The sequence below is a fragment of the Pinus tabuliformis genome, chromosome J (assembly GCF_031772625.1).
Source record: "Pinus tabuliformis cultivar Carrire ecotype Pingquan chromosome J, CPIR1, whole genome shotgun sequence".
In the NCBI taxonomy this organism is placed as follows: Eukaryota; Viridiplantae; Streptophyta; class Pinopsida; order Pinales; family Pinaceae; genus Pinus; species Pinus tabuliformis.
Genome location: NC_142295.1, coordinates 210,604,726 through 210,618,849, shown reverse-complemented (window position 1 = coordinate 210,618,849; position 14,124 = coordinate 210,604,726).

Here is a 14,124-nt window from a genome sequence, read left to right as displayed (position 1 = left end):
GTGTAAGGTATGTCAAACTGTCACAGGGCGAGAAAGAAAGCGAGCCGTTCCCCTCAGGCCCATTATGATTTATTGCCCATTCCAGCAATGGGGCCTAGATGCCATAGGGGAGATCACTCCAAAATCTTCACAGCAACATAAGTATATACTCACAGCAACTGACTACTTCACCAAGTGGACCGAAGCCATCCCGCTTCGGAAAGTCAACGAAGATGAGGTAGTATCTTTTATTGAGAAATTTATTATCAATAGGTTTGGTATTCCTAACGCTCTCATATTTGATATTGCTTCTTACTTTTCATCACTAAAATTGACTAGATTTGCTATTGATAAATCAATTTGCATAAAGTATGCAAAAAACTATTACCCCCTGGGAAACAGAGTTACAAAGTCCTCAAATAAGAACCTCATCTGCATAATGCATAAATTTGTCGCTGACAACTAGAGGAATTGGCACAATACTCTAAAAAACGCCCTTTGGACCGATAGGGTCACCCCAAAAGTAGCATTAGGAAACTCCCCATACTCCCTCGTCTATGGAATACGTGAAAACAAAATTCGAAAGAGATGCATCCCCACTGCGCTGAAAGATTTTAACCATTTCATCGCATGGCTATCTGTTTTGCTTTAATCATCAGTTCCCCATCGCCTAGCAAGTTTAGAGCCATCATTGTGCCATGACCAAATAAAGATCACCGTGCTCTCTTCAGACATAGAGCCCGAAGGACTCACAGAGCTCCCAGTTAGAGAGCCTATCTCTTTATGAAAGTTTTAATGAAGGGAAGGTTTGTTTTTGGGAATTTCTATCATATCTATCATAATCATAGCTAATGTTAATTATTTCTGCAGGCGAGGACCAAGAGAAGAAAAGCGAGGTCGACGAACTAATGCATAAGCATCAGGAATGGCTGCAGGGAAAAGATGCAAGCGAGACCTAGCCGAAAAAGAGGAATTTATGACAAGCAATAGGGAAGGCATACACAATGGGGAGCTACACAAAAGACAAGGGTGATTTATTGTTGCTTATCCTCCCTCTAGCCCTTCCCTTCAATTGGAACTGCTAACTTGCAAAAGGATCTTACATCCTAATATACCTATCCAAGAAAAGGAGGTACGGGCTCAGAGATTTGTTTCATATGTACAGTGTTTTGTGGATCCTGGAAAAACGCCTTCGTCTGTTGTATCTGTGCAAGTTTGATAAGGCTCGATGGATGGAAACAACCGCACAACACACTACCTCGTAATTTGTCGAAGAAATGTATGAACACATAGAAGAAACTCTAAATGAGTACGAAGTCATTGTTGATCACCGGCCTGAATGCTCAGTTGATTTGAAAAATGCAATCACAGTCATAGAGAGGTAAACACACATAGACAACATATAGCTAAACTCTAAAGAATTCTTCGAGATGCAAAGGGTTCGAAAGGTGGTAATGAAATTCTAGAAAGCAACATAGCCTTTAAATGATCATAGCATGAGCAGTATGCCTAGTCCATGTGATACCTCTACTAGCTAGATTTTGTTGCCATGTTTCGTGGTTTTGGGACAGAATGGGGTAGGACATCCTAAAGTTCTTAGAAGATAGGAAGTACAATAGATGTTGCTATAAGGGTTCTTGTGTTTCTTTGGGGACTCTAGGTGATACCTTTGCATCATCGATGTCGGTGTTGCAAAGACATACTCCGTAAGAAAGGGATATGGAACCACCACATTATATAATGGAGGCACACTCTATACTAAGAAAAGGTATTCCTAATAGTGCAGATCCATCAGGTTATTATTACTGCTGGATTCACCTTAAATCAAGCCAGATGTTGAAAAATGAGCGCATTGTCTGCATTTTCCTTCATGGAATAAAAGGGAATAACATTCAATCAATATGTGTGCAAAGGGATGGAATGTAGTCATTCCTCTTTCTACTGACATCCATTCATTTTCCTTCAGGAAATAGAACGCTCTCGTAGCAATGGCTCCAACCTGTTCGCTGTTTCATTAATTATTACATTTTGTATATTTTAATTTAAATATGGAAAGGAAGAGGGAAGGTCGTAGTTAGGGAGAAACCAACGGTCAGTTCTCCTTCTCTATAAGTATCACCTCTGGATGGAGGAAAAGGAATTTTTTTGGCAGAATAAGGGTTGATTTTATTGTGCTAATAAAGAAGACTATTTCGGTCAAGAAGAGGCCTTTCGCAGTTTCAATTTTTATGTTAAGAATGAGAGTATTGTCAAGGGCATGAGGAGATATATGTTTTGTTTCTATGCACAATAATGACATATAGTTTATGACTAGTCTTGCTTATCTGAATATAATTCGTTATCATGGTTAACTCATGGGCAATCTCTTATTCATAAGAATATTAACCATCAGTTGCAAGTTTGATTTGTAGGAAAAGGAATGTGTATTACCTTTATGAGTAATTAGATTGCAATTAAGCTTAAATACAGCCTTGTTCATTGGCGAACCCAGTAATTGATTCATTTGGACCTAGAATCCATATATGATGTTTAATCTCTTTTGATTATGCTCCTGCAGGATAGGTTAGAATAGTTAAGATTAACACAAGTAGGTAGAATCAATATAGGTAGAGATTAGTGCATATAGGTTAGCTGTTTCTTTTTTTGATTAAATTGAAGTCTTCTTCCAAGAAGCAATCTTTCAACACCTATAAAAGTTTACGGGATCCTTTCAAAATCGTTGGAACTAGCCACTCCAAACGAAAGCAGATCTAATTGGGGTCTGCGATCCGATTGGTTCCCTTTGTTGGCACAACAAACATTCGACGTGACAAAACTTGGGCATGAATCTCGAAATTTGCCTAGAAATGTACTTGAATACAAGGTTAAAACTATCATTTTCAGAACCAATTGTTACACTATGGATAGAATGGTAAAGAAATTTGATTCATTATGTTTCTATAGGAGCTCCACATACTTATCTCATGACTAAAGAAATGCCTAACAACAGACATGTTATCCTAAATATTATTTTCTTCTGCAACTAGGATAGCTAAAACTTCTTTTAGTCCCCATATTTTAGATGTGATCTGCATCAAAGTAAAATGGATGTGCTTCAATTTAACTACTTCAACATCACCTCCTTGCTTATTCAATTAGGCTGGAGTAAATTGGTGAAAAATGGAAACAGTTTGAGAGACATGGTTTGAAAATTTGTATTTAGCTAATTTTAGGAATGTTGTCAAGGGTTTTTAACTCAAAATGATGGATATTTCTATTAGTTCATCTAGTTAAAGTCCTTCCCTTTGATAATATTATTATGTGGTTTCTATACTTGACATTTGTATGGACTTCAGCATCCGAGGCTTGTCCTCCAATTATTGGATAAGCATGTTTTTACATGAAATAATAGTGGCCAGAAATGTTGTGGCATAAAGGTATATATATCATTCAAACTTTTTCAAAATCTCCAACATCTGAATGAGATGAACTAGGTTCTACATTGTGAGGGATTTTAGACATTCCTTCCAGTCCTTCCTTGAATAATGGAAGTGGCTTGGTTACCTCCTTGGATAATGGAAGTGGCAGACATCCCAAACTTAGATTTGAACATAAGCAACATAACATTTCGGGAGAATTTTCCATCTTCTTCAACCATTGATTATAGGTAACATTTTGACTTGATGGTGAATCATTCCATCTTGAGGTCAAACTAAGATCTACCAGAAAAATGTTTTCTCACTAGAAGTTCTAGGTTGGCCAATTAAAAAAAAAAAAGGTTTCACATCCACATGAGCAAGGCCTTTTAAATGTCGTTTCTAAAGTATTGACATTTCCTCGATAGTAATTTATTCAATCATTTCTATATACATTACTTGATCAGATGAATCCCAAGGGTTGGGCCCCAACATAACCTTTACCAAAATATAGTAATCTCTCTGAAGCCTGTTGTCTCTATCATTATTGTGTCCACTATTCCACCAATATTCCTTCTGATAAAGGTAAGCCTCATCCTCATACTAAATCTTGTTCCCTTTCTTTCTAAGCATCAACAAACCTTATATGTTCTGTTTGATTTGTCCAAGTCACCGATACATTTTTCTTGCAAAATATTATCTAGAAGTGATACATACACACATTTCTTAGGTGTAGAAAATGCTTTGAGTGTTACAGAAAAATCCCTGTTAGGTGTTGAATATGTTTTTTGGTAGGTAATAGTGTAAACTTCATCCCAAAATATTCATCTATCATACCTAGAAAAATATGAACGAGCGTAACTTTACTCATATCCATCTAGTACAATATGATGCATGATTTCCTACTATGCTATAGGTGATCTGTCAAGCTACTTCCAATCAATGAAGAAGTTTAATTAAGGATATCTATTTGCATTATGAATAATCCAAAATCCAATGGTATCCACTTATGATAGCTTCTTGGGAATTGATAGATAGATGGTCATTCATAGCACTGGTTGTTGCAGTTGTTGAAGAAAATACGCTGGAATATGATGGATACCCCAAATTTTCTTTATGCATTTGTTCTGCTAAGTAAATTTCATCCCCTTCTGGATATTATTCTCTTTAGAAGAGTAATATTCTTCCATAGGTATAGCCTCTCCAATTTTAATAGGATACAGATCATGATCCTCACCCCGTTCGACTATTTCACTAGAAGGAGAATCCAATTTTCTTTGTAGGGAATTCATTGAATGAACATTGGAACCAATATACTTTCCATTTGTAGTTATAGTTTCAGTTTCCATGGGATTTGAACCCAAGTGGGGAGGATACAATCTTAAACATTCTAAAACTAATAATAACTTGTGCTAATTATGTTAGCGAAACCGAGTGTGTTAAAACTCACCAGAAACAAGGAAATTCTAGGGCATTTTTTGTATATCCTAACAAACTTTTTGTTGACTAGTGAATTGAACAAGAAGCATCATGTCATGTGATTCAGATGACCCCTTAGTAAACCCTGAATGATGGTCATCTATGAGGAGGATTGGCACGTTCAATTGTGAATGGTTAAATTGCAATTTAGTGAGTCTACAAAGACAATGTAAAAGATAATTCCTTCTACTAAAGATGATAGTAAAATAGAGTGTGATAAAACTTGTCTGAAGGTAATGCTAGGGAATTTTGATATGTTCCAGCAGTGTTCTCAGTGACTGGTAAATTGAATAATAAGTATTAAGTGATACTTCAACAAACCCTGGATGATGGTCATCTATGCAATGAGCCAAAACGAATAAGAAGTATTACGTGATACTTCACCAAATCATGGATGATGGTCAACTATGCAATGAGCCAAAACTTGTGCAATATACCAATGTTATTTAATCAATTCAATACTCATTCCTTCAACAATCTGTATTTTTATATTCTTGCATGTTGGAATAAAATATGAAATAATTGATTATGTGGGAGTTTCTTTAGTTGAAAAACTGAAAGATAGGTCTATGACATGTTTATGTTCTATGACAGCTACAAGAACAGAGATCCATTAACAATGGAATATGGAAATGAATTCATTGAAAAAGTTCTTTGTCACCATCCGAAAATGGAACCTAAAGTTGGTAGTGGCATTAATCATATCCTGGTACATAACATATTATGTTCTTATGACTTATATTAAACTTATTGGAACTTGTTTGAGAAAGGATTATTAGGACTACATTATATTATAGAAAATGAAAAAACTACTACAAGCTATATTTTGCAAAGGAAAATAGAAAAGTTCAGGAAGTTAACTATTATATTATCATCTTATTTGTACAAACTACATTCCACACAGGGCCATGTCTCAACAATTAAAGCTGGTCTGATTGAATTATATATATGCTGAACAAATTATAGCATTTTAAAATTCTTGAAGTCAAAGGATAAAGTAAGGTGTGAGTCTATCATTAGAACGTTTATTACATCAATGCAACACACATTTAGTGTGATTTTACCTGGAAATATCCGATCTACCTATACGTGTCTGCATTATTTAATGTTGTAATACTTGGCTCGTCATTTCAATTCCAATGGAAACTCTTATTATTTGATGTTCTTGTTTTCATGATCTATCGTTTGTTGGATCTTTCTACCTATCTATTATCCCAATATGATCCTTTAACTATTTCCTTTCTACAAGCATTCCAAAAATTGGCATCTGAATAAGGAAGACTAGCATTATTTTCGATAGTACTAATTGGCTCATTATTCCAACTGTTACAACGCTCATTATTTGATGCTCCTTCTGTTAGAGTCGGTCTGGTCATCCCTCCGTTAGAGATCATTTCTCTTATTGCATTTCATTTTTAAGTGTCTCGCTTGATTCACTCAATTGCATTTTGCTAGGGGCATGCCATAATCTGACAGAAGGATCTTGTCATTCATTACCCCTCATGCCTTATCATTGCTGGCTCAGGTCTGTTCATCAAAGTCAAGTTTTAAAATCACTTTCAGTCCTATTTTAGTCTATTGATTAGCAAGAGTCATTTCAGTTACTAGGTCTAGGGTTAGTTAATTTTGTCTTCAATAATGTCCAACAATGCCAGCAGACCCATGAGGGAGTTCCTTAATAAGTTTTCATTTTCAATATTTTCATCATCATATGCTCGACTATGAATTTTCTTCAAAACTTTTTTTTGAAGAAAATTCGTCATTTCATTTTGTAATAAATTCCCATGTAATTTTCAAAAGTTTTTCAGTTGTTGAATTCTCCAAGTGCAGCCCTAGTATTCCTTTGTCAAGACATGCCACTATCACTACAAAATTTGCCAAAAGATTCACCATTCAAGCCAAAAAATCAAGGAGGAAACAAAAAGACAGAGCTATATTAATTTTGAAAAAAAATGCCAAGTCAAAACATTACAAAGTGGGTTTGTGAGAAACAAAAATCAAATCCATCACTATAAGATGTTCTCATGGTTTTTTAAACATTCATTTGCATCCAAGAGATCAAAGAGGGTCGAAGTTTAGTGTTGAGAGGGCGAAATTGCAAAGTTTCAAGCCAACACTGTGTTCAAAACCGAGTGCAGTGCATAGAGCAGGTGGCGTGGTGCACTGGGGAGGCGCGGCGCATTGGGCGTGATCATACAGTTTAAATTAACACGGGCGCGATGCACTGCGAAGGCGCGGTACATTGGGCAAGTTACACGGCGCACACAGCTAACTGGCCCGAAAAGTTCCAGAACAGTCTCCAAACACCAAAAACGTGCAAATTTCCTTGATTTCAAGTAGGTTGAGCTCCACCTTCGTTGTTCATCCATCCAAGTTTATGGTGTATATTATGTTTGATGTGGTTAATGCCAAAACAAATGATCAAACCCTATCACCTTAAATTCCTCAAATCAAAGTTGTTGCCTAGGGTTTCAAAAATTGTTTGCCACTAAGCTTATTCTTTTTCCCATTTTCTTTTCTCCTTGATTTCATTTTTTCCCCCAATTTCATTGTTCCCTATCCCCTAAAATTACTAAAACCGCTATCCCAAATTCCCTTTCCCAAACTTTTAAATGTGAAACCCTAAACCCTATTCCCACATATAAATCGCAAACCCTCTACCATATTTCCCTAACAAATTTGTCCCAAGAGTCCCTAATCCCTTATTTCTTCCCCCTTCCTAACAGTCCCTTGTTTCATTTTCTTTCCCTTTGGTGGCAGAGTTTAGGCACATCACTAAAAGAGCAGTTCAGAATAGTTTTCATACACCAGCATCAATTTCTCCAAGGCAGTTTGAATAACAGCAGTCATGGCATCTGAGCATTCATATGATTATGAAACAGAGACCCAAAGTGACTCACCCATGGAGGAACATGCACCCCGAAGGCCTCATAGAGGTGGCAAAACATCCATGAAGACCAGCAGGCTGCCCAAAGAAGCCTAAATGAGAGGACATCCATTTAGCAGGAGATAGAGGCTGATCGAGAGATTTGGCTCAAGAGGATCAACATCTACCTAGAGAAGCTGTTGGAAAAAGAAAACAAGGATAAGGACATGCTCAGGCGCATGAAAAACCACTATTGGGCACGAAATCATGTTTGCAAGGCACGAATAAGAAATTTAAAGGCAAACCTAAGGAAGGCATCAAAAAGGAAAAAGAGGCAAAAAGAGCATGATCGACTCTGGATATTGGCCAAGGCATCCTTGGCCCACCATAGCACTTGATAAAGATGACTCAGCCCAAATTTCAAGAAATTTGGAGCAATTTTTTCATTTTGAATTTTTTTGCACAAAGAAATAGGGTTTTCCTCCCTATGCGCCGCGCCACGTGGCAAGCGCTTTTGCTAGGGATCTCCAAATCACAAAAAGTTTACATTTTTGGATTTTTCATGAAAAATCATGGTTGCTAGTGCATGGCCAAGAAATTTGGGCAAGTTTTGAGTGCTCAGGAGATAAAAAACACTCAAAAAATGACCTCAGTGCCCCTATTTTGACACACAGGAAGCAGTCTTGGGAGATTGAAGTTTTGGAGGGGTAAATGACATCCAAATTTAGAAATTCCACTTGGGTTGGGAAGTAGACAGGTAGGGATTCCTAACAAGCACACTTGGGCTCAATTTGGACTGCAGGAAGTGCCTCAAAATCAGCCCCAAAGTGGCGCGACGCATAGAGAATCAGGCACGGCGCATAAAGGATTTTTGCCCATTCTTCACTGTTCAGCTCAGAAATTCGCCCAGTTTTGACTAGTTTTTCTTTTTGATCTTACTCTTGACCTTTCATGATGTAATTTGATAACCATGATGTAATATTCTCACATTTTTATTGTTCTAGAGGATTCATTCACTAAAAGGTGAAAATTAAATGAATGAATCAGTTTCATAGCATATAGGGGTAAGTTGTTTGACTACCTAGATTTCAGTTCCTTGTTTAGAATTAGTTCAAACAGCTCCTAGAATGATGAGCTCGACCCATAGAGGCAAGGGAATAGGTTTTTCTTGTCTATATTATGTAATTTCTAAGTCATTTTCAGGGTTGGATACTTGGGATTGCTTGGAACTCCATTGTACATTTCATTTCTGCAATTTTGGCAAAGGAAAGACCAGGGTTTTGCAGCACTTGTTAGGATCCATGTGGCTCTATGTTTTGATGGTGTGTTTATTTATGCATTTTTAAGTTCACTGATGTTTATGTGTATCATTTTCCCGTATCTTGTCTTCTGCAATTAAACAAATGAGTGATTAAGGTAGAATTCATTGGAATGCTATGCTCTTCCTTGATATTTTGTTTAGTTCTTCATGTTTTCATCTGTTTGAGGAGGATTCTTGAGACCTTCTTGCCCTCCTTGGCTCCTCACCAGTTGGATCCACCCATTCATTCGAATCCAAAGCATCAAAACTACTGCCTATCTTGCCCCTACCTGAACTTTGCAAAAATTTGGCCTCATCCCCGGACCCAAAATTTGCGTGTCCCTTTTTTCCAACAAAACTCCCAAAACACAAATCAAGACTTTGCACTTCATACCTAGCCTAAGATTAGTTGTTAAATCATTCAAATTAAGCCCCATTGATTATCTTTCGCTGAGATTGACCCGGAGATAGCCCTCTCCTGTCCTCGTAGGGCTAGCTACGAGGCTGAGCGTGGTTTGATGTGGACCTAGAACCTTGCCTTTTCAGCGAGGCAAATCTAGGCCCTAACACCTTCTTTTAGTAATTCCTAGGTAGTTGAAATTCCATCCTAGCTATTACCCCAATTTAATCCTTTATATGTTAGAATGAGTGTTCCAACCATTGGCATCTGACTGGCTAAGGTTTGCATTATTTTTCATGGAACTAGTTGGCTCAATATTGCAACCGCCCTTCGAACCCTAATTATCTGGTGCTCTTGTCTTCAGTAATTGCGAGTAGCTGGAAATTACACCCCAACTATTAATTTTTTCTCCATCACCACATTTTCAACATTATAAGCACCACCCTAACCTGATTTTAAGTTTTATGTTGCAGGTTTTGGGTTCCAACCCTCATTACATAAAAATTTTGGTAGAAGATGCTCCTCAATTTTTTTTTTTTCACTCCATCAAGTATCTCAATATGATCTTTTTTCATTTCCTTGGAAGCAGTGTTCCAACCACTGGCTTGTGACTTCTGGTCAATCTTTAATCCATCCATATTGTCAGAGAGATTATTAGCCTAACCACTCTTATCTCTTTCTTATGAATTTAAATTCAAACATGACCAACCATATGTCTGGATTGGAGATTTATCCTAGGATTTCCAATTAGATGTCAAAACTTTGTTTGAATTGTCCTCTTGAACTAGTGAATTTGAAACAAGATTCTCAAAATTAGGTTTCTCCTCGAAATCAAATATATCATCTGAAGGCCTACTGAAATATGAAAATTTCCCCTCTTCATCTTTCAGGTCATCAACATCCATCCCAAGACAAAAGCTTGATGGCAACATTTTGTTTTTATTTGGTGCCCTACTTAAGATTTTCAAGAGTTCACAGACATCTAGTTGTCTATGATGGTAAACCAAAGGTTCCTTCACCTCATATATACAAATAAAATGAAGTTATCACTGCCCCTTCTCTCCATGACTCATCCTCATATAAAATCCTATGTCAAGGCTCATAATTACAAATTTTTTACTAATTGTAGTCCAAGTGTCCAAAAAAAACATTTTCCTATGCAGAGCACACATATATTAATGCAATGATCAACACATGAAGAAATTACATTTAAATAAAACACAAAAAATATATTTGTATAGAAAATATAAACCTTGAAAGGTTTTACTAAGAGAGATATTTTCGTGGACTCCTTTTGTACCAATAGAAACAAACTTGAATTAAAGGATTTGTTCAACATCATTTGAGCACTGTTCAGATCACTACTTATGAATGTACAAACAAGTACCAAACATTTCAAATGTTACCCCATAAAAATTCAAAATATGAACTTGTTCAAATAGGAGAAGGTCTACCGCGAGAACATAATGTGATTGCATGAGAAAGGGCATCCTTCACACCGTTTACAATTTCTCTCTCAAAGAATTTAATGGGTATATACATATTCATATTTAAGTTACTGTGTGGCTCTCAACGATATTTCTAAGCATAGAGAGTGTGACCAGATCAAGGCCTTGTAGAAGGAAGTGATGTCCATCATAACCTTCATCATAGTGTATATTGTTTTCCACTACATTTACCAAATTCACTTTACTTGTAGCTACTTAGACTTGCAAGGAATAGATTTGGCCACTATTAGGTTGCCTTTAGGCACTTGCTAAATATTGGATGAACATTGTTTGATATGACAATGACTAATGTATAGAAGAAACTAAGGATACATATTACTTCAGATAGAGATGGTTTTTCTACAATGCAAGACACTATTATTGATCCTTGTTTTTGGGCATAGGTTAAGTATTTTTTTTTTGTTTCTTTTGTTCACCAAGCAAATTTATAACATGATTGCATTTGAAAATTCAGATCAACCAATGATTGGGTTGGTTTATGAATAGATGGACACCATATTAGGCCATCTTAAGGACATTATTGAGCTGAGAGATGTAAAATTATGTGATTATATTTTACATAAAGGTGGAAGAACGGTAGGTGAAGAAAATGTTTCCACTTGATGCCTTAGCACATTCCATTACACCAAAATGCTTTGCTACATCACTATTAGAAACACCGTGGGATGAAGAGAAATCCAACATGGATTGAAAAGATGAAATTGATTACATGTAAGTAGTAGGAAATCTTGTCCCTAATGAGGAATGTGATATCATACAACAAAAATGGAGTAGAGTCATAAATATTCAAAGACTATAGTTGTACCCATTAAACTAGAGATTTGAAGAAGATGACTTCTCTTAGTGGTGGAACAAGTAGTGTTTAGTGGAATGGGGGCTTTCATGAGTTGTGAACACTTGAAACTGTTTACCAGGTATAGAATCCCATTGCAAGAGAAGAGGCTAAGGTGAAGAATAAAGCTAAGAACAAGTATCATTTGTATAATGGACAACTCCTAAATCTCTCCAGGTTTTATGTTTCTTAAATTTAAGTTTATATTAGGTCAAGTAAGTGGTAAGACCATATCCAAGCATATTGAATCTACCAAAATATTTCAGGGAAGTAAGAATTGTGTTCATTGTCAAAGATGTACATCACGAATGGTAACTTGCATTAGAAATGGTATGAATCGTAGCCATAATCACATTGAGGTCAACTAGGTACCCAGTTGATTTGGTGCAACAGGATATGCATGGATTTTTCATGATAACAACTTGTAAGGGATGTGTGGCATATTGTGTTTTTTGTGTTGCTAATGTTGATCCTATTATGGACAAGTTTAAACTGTTTAACTTCCCATGTCTTATGGAAAATACAAGAAATGCAGTTATCTTCTCATGAAAGCAGTGATGGAAGTGGTCCAATTGTTGAAATATTTGGAATTTCATTATTATCATCAACTTCTACTAACTCTGATGATACCTCTGGCAGTCCACATATTTCCCCTGGGGTTGGAGACAAGTAGCAAGTCAATGTGCCACCATTTAAGATGAAAATGGGCCATGACCAATTGGGAATGAATATAAGTAATGATTATAAGGATGGCAAGGATGAAGAATTTGAATTACTATGTATGGAAGCGTTTCTTGTGACAGTAATGAAAATCTATTGTTTCTCACCTTTTCAAAATGGAAGATCCTCAAATAACCAGTTCCATTCAGAGGAGTCTTCCCCAATTGTATTTATAAAGAAACATTGTGGATTAAGTTAGTTGGATTTACTTTAGGTGGAAAATGATCAATGTACCCACGAGATTATTAACAATGGCCAACTCAGAGAAAATAATGCAGTTTGTTCTATTAGAAATTTGAAGACAAAATTCTTAAGACCAAATTATACTATTATAGAATCTACTGTTACAGTTGAGAATGTGTTTGATACATCTTATTCCAATGTGTGTCAAAGAAAAATGGGCAAGGTTGGCTGGAGGACAGTCAAGAAGATGAAACTTGGTTTTTTGGACTCAAAATTCTTAAGACCAAATGATACTATTATAGAATCTAATGTTATGATTGAGAATGTACTTGATACATCTTATTGCAATGTGCATCAAAGAAAAAGGGGCAAGGTTGGCTGGAGGATGGTCAAGAAGATGAAACTTGGTTTTTTGGACTCAAACAAGCACTGTATTGACTCCAATTTCCAGGTTCAGCAGAAAGGAATACATAATACAGGGGAAAATGCAAGTTCGAGAAGTTACATGATAGTGCCTGGTAGCCCAAGTGCATCCTGGAGTAAAAGTGAGGAAGATTTATTCATACTTGGGCTGTATATTTTTGGGAAAAATCTTAAAGCAGTGAAAAGATTTGTGGAAACTAAAGAAATGGGGGATATATTATCACACTATTACGGCAAGTTCTTCAATACAGAGTCATATTGCAGATGGGCAGAATCTAGAAAGACAAGAAGCAGAAAGTGTATCCAGGGGCAACACATTTTCTCTGGATGGAGACAACAGGAATTGTTGACATGGCTAATTCCTCACATACCTAAGCATTTGAAACATGAGATCCCAGAGGTAATTTTTCTTCTCAAAATATCAATTATATGTGTAAATTTAAAAATGGCATGTTGTTAACCATACATCAAGGGAGTGCTAATATGAAATTTTTATGTCTCTTACACCAAATTAGTGCTGTAAAGAAGGAATTAAACAAAATGCTGGACGCTAAAATCATTTTTCCAGTTAGGCACACCCGTTGGATAGCCAATCTCGTGCCAGTAAGAAAAAAATGGAGACATCAGATTATGTGTTGATTTTAGAAACCTGAAAAATCGCAGAAGGATAACTATCCTGTCCCTTCTATGGAGCAAATTCTTTAATGCGTTTCTGGGTCTGAAATGTTGTCCCTATTGGATGGGTTTTCGGGATATAATCAAGTGTTGGTTTTGAATGGAGATCAACTTAAGACAACCTTCAACACTAAATGGGGAACCTACGCATATCGTAAAATGCCGTTTGGACTTATTAATACAGGAGCCACATTTTAGAGAGCTATGGACATAGATTTCCGAGGATTGATTAACATATCAGTAGTGGTTTACATGGATGACATTACTGTGTATTCGTATCACAAAAGGGATCATATTTATCACCTAAAACAGATTTTCGAAAGATGCCGAATGAACGGAATATCATTGAATCCCAAAAAGAGCA